The 16,180-nt window shown below is 41.4% G+C and overlaps 1 protein-coding gene across 1 annotated transcript in view; it reads right to left on the reverse strand.

Moving 5' to 3' along the window:
• The window catches only part of ADARB1 (adenosine deaminase RNA specific B1), a 90,440-nt gene that overhangs the window by 64,012 nt on the left and 10,248 nt on the right, over window positions 1-16,180 (reverse strand). The window contains exon 2 of the mRNA XM_063340446.1: window positions 2,030-2,070. The gene's annotated coding sequence lies outside the window, so the exon portion shown is untranslated. The remainder of the gene's footprint in view (window positions 1-2,029; window positions 2,071-16,180) is intronic.

The raw sequence follows: 16,180 nt of genomic DNA on the forward strand, positions 1-16,180 counted from the left end.
TAAATCCTGTAACATCATCTGTTTCACAGATTCAAAGCCTGCAAAGGCATCAAGGAGAAACTGGACTCCTCCTCTCCAAAGAAAAAGCAATTCCCAGGGAGAATTAGGTTACATACCTACGTATCTTGAACGCTTCCATCTCACGCACATCACTGAATTAGGAACGCAGAAACACTAAACAACTAGGGTGTCCTCCACCAAAACCCCAGAGACTGATGGAAACGTTTGGTAGCATCTCAGTTCTCTCCTCTATCACCTAGATCACTGGAATAAAGTCAAAGTTTCTGTGGATTTATGGCTTGTGATAGACATGGTTTTGTGGCTAAGTATTTGTGAGTTCCACCTGGAGACCCTACAGAAGCTGGATCTACAGTCCCTTCCCATCTAGGTTGCCTAGTACCAGGAGGCTCAAGGCTAAGCTGCAGCTCTTCTGCCAGACGGAGCACTTTTAGCTACCTGGCACTCTTCACAAAACTCATAAGAATAATCTACCATATCTTTAGGTACCCACCAGACTCAGTCCAAATCAGCTAAGTTGGAAAGCTGCTGGGCAAAGGAGAAAGAGGACAAAAAGAGTTTGATCACGGAACACAAAAGATTCTCACTATTACTTTTTTCTTTTTTTTGTTTTTAATGCATTAATACATTGCATGAAAATCTCTACGCACCAAGAACACCCATATGAATCTCATTTACTTACAGATTTGGCCACTATTATCTGCTTACTTTATACACTCTTTGAAGAAACAGTCGCACAGTGATTTTGTAATCACTCTTAGGGATTATTTTTTTCCCAACGTGCAATTCACATACTTCTGAAGCACAAGGATGGCACTACAGGCCAACAAGAAGTTTTCCTTCAAGTCTCGTGTACTGCAGCAAGAATGAATGTAAATTAGCAGCAACCACTAGAATCTGTATAGGCTAATTACAGCCTGAGCATTTGCTCGGCACAGCAAATCTCAAAGCACAAAGCTGCTGGGTGCACACCAAGAACCCCAAGAGCTCTGGTACCATGTGCCTCAGCTTGCAGTTCAACTCCTCAGGTGAGTAAATCCCCTCCAACAGCACCATCTACTGTTACACTACAGAAATAAATGATTTTACATCACTTGCTCCCTTGACCAAGGAAATCTAAAGCCCATCTCCAAATTAGAAATAACTTAAAATATTTGCAGATATATTCTACAGTAAACTATTTTATAACCTATATTTATTACAAAGTTCTGTTTTAGGTACCACTACCTATCCTTATTACTGGCTTACTTTGAGGACAGAGCATTTAATTTTTAACATACGTTATTTCTGAAGGCCTCATCAAATACTCATGACTGTCAGAAATGTATTTAAGATATGCTTCCAAGGAAAAAGTAGTAACGATTCAGAGGAGAAAACTGAGCAGCCTTGATCTCCCAATAAGTGACACCAGTACTTTCAGCATCATTTAAAAAAATAACAGATGCAGCTACACAGTGGTGCTAAGGAAAATAATAGCTAACTGTAAGAAAAATCTGAAATAGTTTTAAAGGAGGTTAAAGGAGTCTCAAAGATCTTGAAGGTACTTTATAAAAAGAAAAAAAAAAGTCACGCAAGGTGGAGTGATGTTTAGTGTTAGGAGACAGACTTATAAATTGGACATATTTCTTCCTTTCCCACCACAATCAGTCATAAAGCTTGGCTCAAACACTCAGCAAACTCAATTCCTACGTGCCAGCTTTGCATATTTATTTTATTAATATGGATTTGATAAAATTTGCAGTCAGAAGGGTAATTTTTTGTAAATTGTACATCGACCTGATACAGTTAGATATTTCTTAACAACATCTTCTCTATTTTCAAACTGCACTGATCTAATATCTTTGAAGGGGGTTAGTGTACAAACATAAATAAAAGTTATATATAAAATAAGAAAGTTTTAAATAACTCTTTAAATGTATTAAGATGAATTCTCTCCTCCAAGTTATGATCTGAACACATCAATCAGAAGACAAAGAATCTCACTATGTATTTGCCAATGTAGTCTGCTTACCTTTTTAACTATCAGTCACAGACACATGAAGATTCTGCAACCTGCAAAAAGAGGAAACACAGTTAGTATTTTTTTCTTTTACAAATATAGGTCTATTACAAATGGCAATTCCTGACCTTGAAAGGGACAAATTTCTGATTCTGTAAGAATAAATAGTACATACTGCATATACGCAGTCACAGAGCCAATTCCCTTGTAACTCCAGCAAAGGGAGGGGGAGAAACAATTCTGGACGTTCCTGGTTGGGGAAAAAAAAAATAATAAAAAAAAGTCAAGACTGAAGCTGTTTAGTACTTGAGGCCAAGAGAAACATCCCAGCAGTACAAGCAATCATTTAGCAGAACCTAATCTGCAATCTCCGCACCTTCAACCAGAAAGAGTCAGCAAAAAATCTGGCCAATAATGGCTTAAAACTAAAATCAACTTCCATGTTATTGCAGCCAATTCATCCTGCAAGCAAATCTGAAATGGTTGTCTTGTTAGATTATTTTTTTTAATGTAGGTCTTATTTTTATTTGTTGATTTTAATCCATATAATCAACATCTCACACTACAAATCCCCTTTTCAAACACCGGTTTCCTGATAATACTGGCATCATCTTGCTTTCTCCTGAAGTGCCTGCAAAACTGGAAAACCCCTCAACTACCAGCAGCGGGGTAGGAAAGAAGTGGCAGATGTAAGGTAAGAAGGATACAGGATAGAGGGAAGGACTGATGCTGCAAGAAATTTTCTTTTCTTTCCAGAAATACATATAAACTGCATGTCTGTTCAACCAGGAACAGATGGTTTTATTTTTGCAGATAACCTCCTAGTTATAAAAAAATATTTATGGGACTTAATCAATGTGAGCATACGCGATTCTAAAATGGTTCAGCAAATCACAGAACCTATTTCCAAAGCAACAGAGTATTTCAGTCAAGTGGCTACGTTCTGCAAAAAGTCCAGCAGTTGATCAGAATGGGGACACCACCTGTACCTCTAAAGGATTTTGATATTTGCACATTGAAATGAAAAAAATTCTCTGCTGTTACACTGCCCACAAGAGGGTGCTGGCACCCTACAAAAACTTTCACTAAATTTTTAGTTATACAGCACGCACAGCACAGCTATGGACAATACAAACTGATGGATGCATAAATCATATCTTAAACTGTTTGGGTCAAGTTAGACAAGAAGGTATCTGACACAATATTTAACATCCATATACTGGAAGATTGCATTAATTAAATCTTGGGTTTTTTCAGAGACATTTCCCAACACTTCATGGTGGTATTTTCCAATAATCCAGAAAAATATGCCAATGTTATACTGGTCTTAGCGTGAAGTCATAAAAATGCCTAGAAAGCTCAACGCAATGTCAACTGAAGTCAGCTTCCCGTGCTGCAATGGACTATACTCAAGACCACCAAATGGGGAGATAGTACTTACAGCATGATGATTTACCATTTTCTTCAATATTTGCGCAACCTAGTAGCCCCACATCCACAACAAAAAACTCTTACAAACCCTTGGAATATGAGCTATCAACTATGTGTGATGTGAAATTCCAGTATTTCTGGCAACATCCACCACAAAAAAAGTTATTTTTTCTTAAAAATGAGTTTTTGCTAATTCTCATTCTACATGAGCATTGCTTTAAAGTTATAATTAATCCTAAAACAACACACTGCTAGTAATTTCTAACTAAGTTTTTATATTAGTATAACCTTGAGTTGTTTTACAGATTGTATTCCTTATATGCAATATTACGCCAGTTGGTAATTCGCTGAGTTTCAAGCTAAAGAAACACAATTCATGAGACTTGGGACTTAAAATAAGCTTCACCACTAAGTGCAAAAAATCATTATATGTTGACAGCTGCAGAAAGTTTTACAGGGTAACAACCAGCCCATAGGCACGACGCATATGAAACAGTTTTACAGTACTACTTAAAAATACATCTACAGTGAAAAATCAAAACATTTATTTTCTAACTTTTAGTTTTCTAGCTGGCAAACCACAGCAGTCCAAATCTGGATTGAGGGAGGCGGGTGGCAGCTGGCAGAGCCCAGACAGGGCTGGGTGCTGCTTCTGCAGAGTATGGCCACACTGGCACCGGAGTGCCTTTGCCCACTCCAAAGACATTACACTCACCTGCTCAACACCAGGGAAAAATGCCTTTTAAATTTTTTTTTGTTTTAAAAATCCAATTATATTTTAATCTCATACAAAGTGGGCACGCCACGCTGTTTGCACTGGATCTTCGCAGCAGGCAGATGTATGGAGACACCTGCTCGGGGCTCTGAGGACATTTGCTCAGCAGAGGATCGCTCTGCCTTCAGGTTTTGTGGCTCCCACACCAACGTCAGCAGAAGAAGAGACCCCTGTGAGCCAGCCTCCAGCCCAGAACGCACGGTCCAGCACTAACCCACTCCACCGGCAAGCATGGGCTGGTGAAGCCAGCTTCACTGCTGAAGGACCATGGGCAGTAAAAACTGGCAGAGATAAAAATGAGACTTGTAACACCTTAAATGAGTAAAGATGCTAAATGGGAAAGAAAGGGAAATACCACAATGTTACAAAAACCAGGAACAAACCCCTCATTTCCAGCATGTTCTACGTGGCTTTGCCTGGTGGCAGATGGATAATTCAGGGATTGCTCAAGTCCCAACATGCGTCCTCACCACCTTTTGCAGAGACCAAACACTTTGCTTGCCAGAAGGGGCTCCTCTAGGAGCTCAGCACCTCCCCACAGCATCTCCACATCGTTACTTCCCAGCAATCAGTAAACCAATTCTTAGTCCCTTACAAATGTCAGGAAACAGCCCCCAAAGGAGATATGCACGTTGCCTTGTTGGCATTTGCTTCCCTCATGAAACTACAATTATCATTTTAATACAGGTTTATCCTCCTGCCACAAACAGGAGTAAAATAAAAGAGTTCAAAAGCAAGCCTGAGAAGAGTTCTTTTTCACCACATGGCTAGAATAACAATTAAAAAATCAAAACAAATGGAAATAAAGTGACTTCTGAACAGCTTAATTTCTAAAAATGAATAGTGAGTTTATTTACCAGTAAGAGTTCAGAAACACCCCCAACATGGCAGGGCAGCAAAAGATACCTGAAACCCATTTGAAGAACATGTCATGCTGGACATTTAGGACTTTCTGAAAACACTAACTTTTTAAAGCTCAACTGAAAACGTTTCAAAGCAATAAGAATCGAATCAGAGATCTGATAACTAACTTCATTACATAGACTCATCTCACATGTACAAAGCAGCATCTTTAGTTTCTCAGAGGTAATCTGCTGGCCCTTTGAAAGCTTCCTTAGGAAAAAGGCACTGAGAAGTGCATCCAGCTAAAATTTTGAGGTCTTCATTGGTCAACAAACAATCCAAAAATCTTTGAGAAAGGAGAAAGATTGCAGGGCTCTCCTTAAACAATGAAAATCTTCCTTGAAGGCAATGAAGGCCGCCTTGGCTGAGCAAGTGGTGGGGTCCTGCGACTCCAACTCTATAGCTATCACTGCCACTTTGGTCACCTTGGCCAAACAACACCCTGCTCCATCAGCCCATCCCATGCCCATCTCCTCCAGCCCGGAGGAGAAAAGGCACACTGCCAGGCAGAGACCCATGTTAAGGGGTCAGACGATGCAATGCCCCGACATGGGCTCCTCCACGGGGAGCCAAAGCCCCAGGTCCCAGGCGTGACACCAGCCAGGGACCCCCATTCAAGGGGATCAGGCACCCTCACGTTGGGCACACACGCAAATGCTTCCATGTTCCCTTACGGTAACTTACAGTGATTTTCCAACGTATTTTAAATTTGCAAGATGCTAGAAGCATAGATTCAGTTCTGTAAGACTGTGGGGGGTAAAAAAGGATGGCCAATTAGAGACCTCCAAAACACCCACCCACAAGGGACAGGAGGTACCACCTCAAGACAGAAACCTGCAAGAACCACCCAAAGTTGGCAAGGCAACTACCCGGAGGCGCTCATCACCAGCCATGTGGACAGGACAAAAAAATAACACCTCCAATCTTTACATATTAACTTTCCTATTTATTTTACTTTTCTGGTGTTGAAAAACACAAGTAAGCTGCTGAGGCATCTCAGCTGCACACATCCACATGACAAAAACCACAGGCATATTAAATCCAGCATCCTCTGCCCTTCCAATTTTAATGCTGGGTCAGGAAATAGCATTGCTTAGAGGTAGAAAGCCAGTTGCATTGCTCAGTTCATTTTTGCACAGTTCATTTTTGCACAGTTCACGTCCTGATGCAGATTGAGTCAAGACATTTCACAGAGAGGTCAAATAACAAACTCAAAAGATGGTGTATTTTTCATGCAGATACAGACATGGTTTTTGCTAAGTGATTTACACCCTCCCTAGGCACCAGAGGAGCCAAGTTTTTTATTAATTAAAATGGACTTGCTTCAGCCTCTCAACGCCAGATTAAGGCAAGCAGCTGGAAGAAACCTTTACTCCAGCCTGAACTATCTGCCTAGTCCTCTGCTGGGACACGAGTGCCAACACACTCTGGCTGCAAAGTAAATGCAGCTGATTGTGATTTTCAGTTGGTTGTATTTAATTTCTAGAATTTGTCCTTCCAGGTATTTTTCTATACCATCTTCAAGTGGTAGACTCAGTCATGTTAGGTTTACAGTTGGACTCAATTATCTTAAAGGTCTTTTCCAATCTAAATGATTCTATGATTCTTCGCCTTTAACTAGGAATCTTTCCCACTTCAAAATGCCACCACCAGTTTTCAAAGAGAAGGGTACCTCCAGGCTATCAGGGCATTGGTCTCACTCTTCCTCTTCTATTCTCACAGGGAACACAGGGAAGAGACGCCTTTATGGAAGATTTTCGTCCTGACCCCAGAAAAATATAGCATTAGCCTGCAATAGAAGACATGACACATCTTTTCATACACAAAGGGGACAAGTCACTGCCATAAACTATAAACTCAGTTCAACTACAGAACGGAGTTCTCCTCTGGAAATAGTTTTTCCATCTAAATATGAAGAAACAACTTGACATCTATGATGATATATGCCTTATCAGACTGAATTAATAATAGCCCAAATCCAAACCATGAACCCTATAAGCCCTTTGAATTGCTCATTTAAAATTCCAAAATAAATTAGGAAAGACTAGCAACTGATTATCATAATGAAAAAAATAGTTTGAGGCAGAAAGGACATATATGCTGCAATTGGAAAAAGCAGTAAGTGCAGTTTATACACAATACAAAGCTGTCAAATGTGCCTTCTTCACCTGGCATAAAACAAACTTTTTTTGAATTTATGTATAGAAAGTATCTGTTTCTAAGACACTGAAACCAAGTTCACTTACACTTCAAAAACTATGAAAATTCAGCAGCTGCTAAGCAACAGGAATTAGGTTAGTATCCACAGGGAAAAAAAAAAGTGCTACTCCATGAAGTAATATCCAAGCGATTACTGCTTTTGCTGGAGGTATCAAATAAGATTACATCTATACACTCAAAGATTCAAATGTGTTCATCAGGAACAAATACAGGTGTAAATTATTTTTTCAAACATTCTCTCATGAAAAATGTTTTCACATATTCACATAATATCAGGAAGGAACTTTTAATTTCTGATTTTTAATTTTGTGATCCCCTATATTTGGAAAAGCATATTAACAATGTGTTGACATACTGGTTATTTATGACAGCCTAAAACCTCAATATAAAATTTCAATACTGAAACAGCATTATTTCAAAATCAAAGATTTTAATGCCGCTCTTCCTTTCTACAGGATGACGACATCCCATGTATAACACCAGTCACCTTAGAAGAGAATGTGACTGAAGCCAAAGAAATTATTCACTTGAGCAAAATAACAATAAATGTTTTCAGGGTAATCTAGGCTTTAATCTTCTTTTTCGTGATTTCACTATAGCTAATGTTTAAACTGTTACATTACTCATTTATCTGTTTTAAACATTAGTCAAACTGAAATAGTACAATAGTGCAATCTCAAGACTAAGCAGCAACTTTTGAAATACAAAGGAATTTAAGAAACCAATTGAAAGTAATTTCTCTGCACCATATTAGTACTTTTTAGACAACAGCTACAAGAAAAAGATAAGTCTGGACTACAGACAGACTGTGGATGAGAATTTAGGCTAGAGGACCGATGGGGACAGGACAACTCACCCGTCCCAGCCACACCAACCAATTCCGGCACTGGAAGATGCTCCACTAAGATGCCGACGTTCCTGCACTGACCAAGAAAGCTGTCATCTCTGCTATGGTGAGGAACCGGGAGTCTCTGGTTAACACATCCCGGACAAAATACCCGTAAAATGTCCTGCATACTTGTTTTACATATGTTCAGCACATACTAGAAGAGTGCAAATTTGAACAGTGATATTTTTAAGGCTTCAGAACAAGGCAGGCTGACTATTTTCGTTCTTACTTCCTCCCTAGGGCAAAGATAAAATCCACATGAGCATTTTGTACCTTAACATTAGACTTCAGAAAAGTGCCTCTGAAATCAACGTTTACCAAAAAGATGCAAAATACTTATCATCCGTTTAACAGTGTTCAAAACCATGAGATTACATCCTGCATTAAGGACTTATGAATATATTCTCTAGCCTTTACCATGGGAAGTCACTCTCCACAGACCTTAAAGTTTACTGCTTCAGGACTGCCAAACCAACACATCTTATTCACAGGCTTCTCCTTTTAAACACGGGACAGCATGGCTCAGCCACTGCCAGGCAGAAAAGCAAACCGCTGCCATCAGCTGCTTTCAGCCACTCGGTGTAAGAAGCGGCTGCTGACGAAGCTGGGAGGCAGACCAGCGATTAGCAAAGGCAGGGTGAAGTGTGCCCACACGAAGCAGCGCCTGCTAACAAGACACATCTCGCTGGAAGCTCCCAAACCACTTCTGCAGCCTGAAGAACCAGTACTATTTATTGCTGGATTTAAAAGCAGGGCACTGAGTGAGACTAGGGTTACCTATCTGCACCTGACAGAGAACAAGTGACACGAGAGAGATTAAAAACCCCTCCTGTTGACAAGATTCAAGGGGCACGGGCACACCTACGCATACAAATGACTGCAGGAAAAACTATCTTCTGCAGCCCAGCCAAAGAATTTCATTAATTTTATCACTAAGCAGATTAGAAGGCAATTTGATTGCAGTTTATAGAGCCTATATAAAGATAAAACAGCAGAAAAAGGGTACTGCACTTCAGTAAAAAGTGTATACCAGGGCTTAACACAGATATTGTTAGTGCACATTTCAGGCTTAGCCTTTGATATGAATCATGATGCTAAGCATTCTCCATCAGCCTGCAGCTCACCAACAGCTTCCCCCACCAGGAGAAACAGCATGAAACTGTATCCACTGTGCACAAAAAGCCAGGAAGTACAAACTAAACTGAGGAAACAAAAATCGTGGATTGCACGCACGTACCAAAAGCCAGGGCACCCAACAGCAGAAGTGAGTACTCTGCTGTCACAGCAGCTGCCCTTCTCAAGCAGACAGGTTTTTGTCACTGCTGGTGCATGTTTTTATTTATTTATTTATCAAATAGATGTTAAGGATTTCAGAGCTCTTTAATCCTTTGGCTTTAACTTGCACATTACGGGAACTCCATACGCAGGGAAATTAAAAGACTGTGGAAGAAACCCAAATCACACTGTTTTCCTGAACAAAGGACTGGGGTGTGATAAGCTGGAAGTCACGTTTCCAGGTCAGCTGTTTTCTCTCTGCTTCCCTGTTTATGTTTATACACCCATGTTGTGCTCTGGGCAGAGCTGGGGACTGCAGGAAAGCGATGCAGGGACAGGAGAGGGGCTCGGCTCCAAGGGAGCTGGGAAGAGGAAGAGTTGCCAATGGCTGCACAGAGCTGTAACTTTTGCCCTTCCCTTGCACACAGGATCACTCACGTACCGGTGAACACTGCTCTCCCCCACCATTCCTGTCTGGATGCAGCTGTTTGCACAGCCGAGCCTTGGAGCTGGACCATGAGCAAGGAGTCTGACCTACCTGCGCGCACTCAGTGGCCCCTGCCCTGCCGCACAAGGCAAGGAAAGGGGGATCATGCAAATTGCCTCAACACAGCAGGGAGACAAAAAAAAAAAAAACCCAAAACCCAACAGTGCCTGTACCTGAAATTGGGTTTTCTTCCACGCAGAGGCCTGCTTTCAGGCCATCACAGCATGCAGGGAGAGCGCACAGCAGCAGTCTCAGCAAGCCAAACTCAAAGCACCCCGTGTTTGTAACTCAAGTCTTGCCGACGGTCTGCGTTTCCGTGGTGGAGGTTTCCAGGATTTTTGTGTATGCATCTCATCACTGCAATATTTCTGGAAGAACCAGCTGCTGGACTTTTAAGAATATGAAAGCATTAGCTTTCAGTTCTAAAAATCACATTTTTGCTTTTCCCCCCACTACAAATATGAGTATATGTGAAGAATTTAAGGCTAACTTTTGAGAGGGCTCAATTCAGTCAGTCTTCTTGAGTTTCTGGAAGCGCTCCTCAGGACCTGGCAGTTGCAGCTGGCTATCCGGGATCTCACTACCACAAGACTGACTCAAACTGTCCCTTCCAGAGTAGCTTCTTGTGTTATTCAATATTAAATATCTGTATGTTAAAAAAAAAAAAAACCACCCACCAACCACACTTATGGTGCAAAATCTGACTTCCGTCACCACTCTGGTGTGTGGGCAGAGTGTTTGCCATCACAGAACATTAGACATTTTACAGCCACGTTGTGCAGAAATGGTACTTACCACCTTCTTACTCAAGAAATTGTGATATATTCTCGAGTTTGACAAGACCAGCAAGGGAAGCACGGGAAACACCAGGTAGGGTAAGGGTAGGGCAGGAGGAGAGTAAGAGAGAGGGAGGATGCTGGCATGACCCAGGCACAGGTCAGGATGGCATGTCCGGAACAGACCCTTGGATTGCATTACTTGCATACAGAAAAAGGTTTGAAAAGCCTTGTATGTTGTGATTCTCAAGCAGAAACCACAGCTGAGGGCAACTGGACCAAAACTTGCGAGTGTATCAAGATGGAGACTCAAAACAACAGAAGACAATTTTGATGTATTACCCCCACAGGCTGAGTTGTCAGTAGGTAACTCACACGCTCATCTTCAGAAATCTTTTTGAGTTCAGATAGAGTTTGACAAATACATTCTCAGATAACATACTCTTTTGCTGAGTCTTAAAAGTTGTTCTGATAACCAAAGGCAGTGAGCCTAATGAGAGCAGAAATACTTATGCCTACTTTATCTACTAACTAAATTATACAAAGTGGTCCCAAAGAACCTTGTAGCAAGACAAATCTGAAACTACACATATTTTTAAGAGGGGGAGAAGTAATCAGTCAGTGATGAAAGTTCTAGACACAAAGCAAATTTTTTCTTCACTTTTGTGTGTTTGAAAGGTTCCATTTAAAAAAAAATTATATAATAGGGATGAAAAATTTGGTTAAAGGACTGTAATCTTGAATAGAAATACAGATGTTCAGAATGTAGTGAGCTGAAAAAATTCACTTCACTGGTGCATATGAAATACAAAATGCTTCTCCCAACTTACACCCCAAAACCTCACCTTGCCCTGTTTGTGGGTTGTTGAGCTGATGTCTGGTGCTGCATGGTTTCCTAGAGCATGAGGATTCCCATACTGCTTGTGGTTTTTTCCAGGAGCATCCCAACCAGCTCAGCTTTACTCGGCTGCAACGCCTGCTATAACTACGCACCAGCAGCTTCACCACGCCTCCAGATGCTGCAGCTCTCAGCGCAGCCACAGCCGGGCTGGCACCCAGCGGGTGTTGGCAGATGTGGCGACATAGTGCCCTTAAACATCAGGCTGTGCTTTTCCCTTCCCAGTGGAACGAAGGCTGGCTTGTATTTCAAACTACCAATATCCAAGCCAATCCAACAAAAACAAAGGGAAACATGAAATACAGCGTTTAAGATTGAATACAGAGCTAAACACATGCTGAAGTTGAAGTTACGATTCATGGCTAGCACATTTTCTGTCTACAGTGTTCAGCAAAACACCCTGAATTCAGGATCCAGATGATCCCAAAAATCAAAACAATGAAATGGCAAGGCATGAAGATAAGTATTTCTCAACAAAGGCTGCGTGATTTGCCTCTCCAAAGTACCTGTCTCTTATGACATCATGGGAACTTCGGAGTTGTCTCTCCCCTCGATTAGCAAAGAAAATACCACTTCTCTGACTTAACTACCCCAGGTCACAGCAAATGCCATTTTCCATTAGTTCCTCGATAGCTAATATCTTGGTTCTTATGCCAAAAGCTGCCCCCTTCCACTTATTTTTTTGGGGAGGTGGTTTCTCCACCCTTTGTGCATTTATAGACAAGAGTTCTTTTCGAATTCATTAGTTTTCCTTAAAAGCAGGGAGTTAGTGTTACTTAAATGGTGGATGCTCACAAAACTGTACTATGGTACTAACAGCTATTAGCAGTCATGTTAGAAAAGAGGGGTGAAGAAATTTCAGTCTTGAAAAAAGGGACAAAAAAATAAGACACATGGTATTTTACCCCCATGAGTTAATCAAAGCTAAGTCTTGATAATGGGTGAGAGAAATGGTATTTCTGTTACACATATTGAGCTTCAGATACTAGTTTTAATATAATTTAGAGTAATTACAACATCTTGGGTTTTTTTGTTGTTCCCGCATCAGCTCCTCAACTTCACTACTTCCGTGCTTATTTTCACCTATGCTGCTGTCAATATCTGTATTCCCTAGGTATTGTAAAGTCTATACTGCTGGCTACTGTCCTTTGCTGTGATGGGACTTAATTTTGAACCCACAAAAGTGTTTGACTGATTCATAAGCAATGCAGCCTTATAACTGTGATAGCTGGGAACGCTGGAGAAAATTTATGGTAGAAGATGCAAAAATTATTTTTAGAAGGGAAAAAAAAAACCAACACTTTGAATGGGACTTAATCCCTCTATTTATTAGTTGAACTAAATGTTGAGTAAGACTGGCCAAGAAGCTGAGCAACAGCAGAAGCTTCAGAGAGGACCACAAACCCCAAGGAGCCCAGCGGTCAAACTGTGCATTATCATTTACTAAAAATCTCGAGTGCATGAGTGAAGCATGGGTTAGAAGCAGGCGTGCTGCCCTCACCTAGATCTTCAAATGGCTTTTGCTATCAAGAAACTGCACATCTTTCATAATAGTCACCATCATCAGTCAGATGGGGAAGTGACAGAGTTGGAGTTAATACCACTCAGATCAATAAAAATAAATCAATACAGTATTTGATAGAACACCATAATAATTAACTAGTTCTGCAGAGATGATGGCAACTTCCAGAATGAGAGGTCTTAAAAAGAGAGAGGAGAGTCCTGCCAGAGGGGACATTTTGTTGGGGAAAATTTACCAATACAAGGTAATTATTTAAGGAATTTGTCATTGCAGGAGGCATAGCAAAATTCACACAGGACCCTGCCCGTCTTTGCCATCTCTTGCAAACTGATATCATTTCAAAGCAGAAGGCAAATAAGGAAGGACTACAGGGTGATATGTGGCACAGGGAATTCAAGGGAAGTCTCCCAAGAGCTGTTCAGTCTAAAAGAACAAATCAGAGTATGACTGTGCCAAATAGAGGGGTGAGAAGAAAAAAGGGAAGCAATTATCTGTCCTGGAAGGGGGTGCTGTACAGAACCAAAGGAGGCTTTTTCTGTGAAGGCAAGAAATAATTGATGCTTTTCAGGCTGAATTGATACATGCCGCAGATGACAGCGGAGCAAGGACTACACCGGATTAGCCAGGAGAGCCTTCATTTTTCTACAGCCTTTTAGAAAACATTTCCAGGTGGCCCCAGGAGGAGGAGGAGAACTGCCAACATCCCATACGTGCCGCGGGAGGGCAGCAGCTGAGCGGCACCAAACCAGGGCCAGCCCCAAGACCCGTCTACAGCCACCCACGGAAGGAAGGATGGAAAAGCTGAGGGAAGCCAGCCTTCACCTGGAGCACAAGGAGCACTTCCCCATGATTTTGCTGCAAACCAGACAGCCGTTGTCTCTTTTACCCTCCCACTGGGTTGCATTTCCACTCCAGCCAAAACCACAGCACTGAGGCGCCATCCAAGCTGCCTGCTGCGGTACAAGACGCTACTGCCATCCTCCCCACCTCACGGGGCACGTACATACCTGTACCACTGCCACATCCCTCCTCCATCTCTGTCACTTCCCACACATGTACCAATACACACATAAGGTCTAAAGATTAACCCATCATAGGTCCCCATGAATTTAAAAAGAGTAAGAGATTAACAGAGGGATGAGCTCCGCTTCTGCACAGACTATGCTGCATCTGCTCCTGCAACAGGGTGGAAATTCCCAATTCCCCTGGCACACTGATACAGGGGAGCAAATAACTCAACACATAAAATTTGCTTCAGGTTCACTCTGTAGTGAAGTTGTAGTGAAAGAGCCATGTAATGCAATCAAGACTACCTAAGCGATCTCAGCCACCGAAGCAAAGAGTATATCAGTTCATATGTGAAGAAACCACGTTATTGAGCAGAATTTAGATTATGCACCTACTTTAGTGACCTTCTACTGTACCTAAATTATTTTTAGACTGAAATTGTTATTCTGGACAAAGTACTGAACATAAAAAAATATGCATGTATTTCATATATATGCATATACTGCACACATTTTCTATGTAGTAAAGAAGCAGCTATTGATTCAGAAATATAGGGAGTTAGCTGTTCTCTGAAGGATAACCTAAACATGCATCGAGCAAGAAACCAACACTGTAACCTCTGAGAGGTGAAAACTTCCAGTAAGAACGCGAGCAGCCTTCTAAAGCAGATCCAAAAGCCACTTATTCAAAACTATCCCACCACACACACATTAAAGTAGTATTCATTACCAATGCTGCCAGGACAATGTACACCTGAAGTCCAGCAAACTGCTGGAGCAAGGGGAGTTTGTATGCATTTTACATACCAGTGGATGTAAAAATATACATTTATACTCACTTTCACAGACTTCTGCACATTGGGGCCGGGGGGGTGGGGGTGGGGGTGAGTACTGTTCCCATGTTTCACAGGACAACCGCCATACCTCCATAACAGAGGGACCTACACAGGTCTCAGAACAATCATCATCAACCTGCTCCAATACTCTGCAAGCAAAGAGCTGGTTATGGGTATAGTTAAGACTTACACAAGATGATGGTAACAGCTCAACAGCAAGAGCAGCAAATACTTTACAGTGGGAATGCAGTATTCCATTTTAAATGATTCACTCACATTTTTTCAGGACAGTCTGCTGTCTAGTTGTTCTACTGGGTCTCCCAATCAGAGTAGGGCTGCAGCTAAAAGGACAGTGGTAGTGCTTCTTACCTCTTCCCAGGCAAAGGTACTATACTGTCCTGCTTAATATGCTTGTTTTACACTTTATGTCCCATTTGGACTACAGCAATGTACTGAACCTTGGCAAGAAACCACTAGAAGAAGGCAAGGAAGGTACGCAAGCCAGGGAGCAGCATGAATACCAAAGCCAAAAGTCTAGCTAATGTTGAGGATCTATGTTACACTGAAAGATACAAGGAGAACAATTCCTTTCCCTACTTCCTACCACTGCACTATAAAAGCTATGACCTTCAAAATATTGGCTTTTTTTTCTTTAGGATTTGAAGCAGCCTGTTTCATCCAAGCTAACCTATAGATCAGGCAATACTCTGGCAAGAGAATATATTCCTCAACAGAGCTTTTATTGCAAAAATCAAATGTTGTATTTCTAGTCTCTTCCACATTCACTTAAAGCAATCAAGAGCAGCTATTTATCAAATGTCCTCAAAGCTATCAGGGAAGTTTGCTTAAGACTGGAAAGCCAACTTTCTTTTAAAGTAAATCTCTTGAATGAGTTACTGAGGAAAGAACAGATTGAAAGCAGAACAAAGGACAACTCTGAAACCAAAGTATGCTTATGCTGAAAGAGCCAGCAAGGACACTGGTGCTGAGAGAAGCTGCATACGTTCATAGCATAACAGGGCTGGCAAAACCAGCCTCAGAAGTATCCTGGTCACTTTCAACCGAGATCTGACCTGATGGCCATTAAACCAGACTGAACCCAACATGAAAAGCAGGCAGTTTTGCCCAAGAAAAAAAGGCGTGA

Source organism: Chroicocephalus ridibundus, chromosome 7 (genome assembly GCF_963924245.1).
Source record: "Chroicocephalus ridibundus chromosome 7, bChrRid1.1, whole genome shotgun sequence".
Taxonomy (NCBI): Eukaryota; Metazoa; Chordata; class Aves; order Charadriiformes; family Laridae; genus Chroicocephalus; species Chroicocephalus ridibundus.